Source organism: Myotis brandtii, unplaced genomic scaffold, assembly GCF_000412655.1.
Source record: "Myotis brandtii unplaced genomic scaffold, ASM41265v1 scaffold344, whole genome shotgun sequence".
NCBI lineage: Eukaryota > Metazoa > Chordata > Mammalia > Chiroptera > Vespertilionidae > Myotis > Myotis brandtii.
Window position 1 is genome coordinate 6,226,731 of NW_005363247.1, and position 605 is coordinate 6,227,335.

Genomic DNA, 605 nt, shown 5'->3' on the forward strand with positions numbered 1-605 from the left:
TGTGGGGGGGGGGGGGGGGGGGGGGGGGGGGGGGGTCATCCCCTCAGCCCAGCCTGCGCCCTCTCACAGTCTGGGACCCCACGAGGAATGTCTGCCTGCTGGCTTAGGCCCACTCCCCACCAGCAGTCGGACATCCCTCTCACAGTCCAGGAGCCCTCATTCCTTATCACCCGCCCGCCTGCTCACTGCTCCTTACTGCTAGGCTCGCTGCTCCTCTGCGCTGCCGCAGAAGCAGAAGAGGCTCCCGCCACCGCTGTTGCACTCACTAGCCATGAGCCTGGATTCTGGCTGAGTGGCACTCCCCCTATGGGAGCGCACTGAGTACCAGGAGGCAGCTCCTGACTTGAACGTCTGCCCCCTGGTGGTCAGTTCACATTATAGTGAACGGTCATTCTGGTTCTTCTGCTGTAATGGCCGCTTAGGCTTTTATTATAAAGATAAATTTTATGTATTATGACCTTTCTCTATTCAGAAATTGCTAGAACTTTTAAAATATATTTTTATTGTTGATAGTATTATAGATATCTCCCTTTTCCTCCCTTCCTCCTAGCCCAGCCGTGGGCAAACTACGGCCCGCAGGCCGGATCCGGCCCATTTGAAATGAA

General features: G+C 55.4%; 1 protein-coding gene across 3 annotated transcripts in view; it reads left to right on the forward strand.

Annotated features, from left to right (window-relative positions):
- SLF1 (SMC5-SMC6 complex localization factor 1) overlaps positions 1 to 605 on the forward strand; it is a 66,534-nt gene that overhangs the window by 42,776 nt on the left and 23,153 nt on the right. The gene's annotated exons all lie outside the window — the stretch shown is intronic.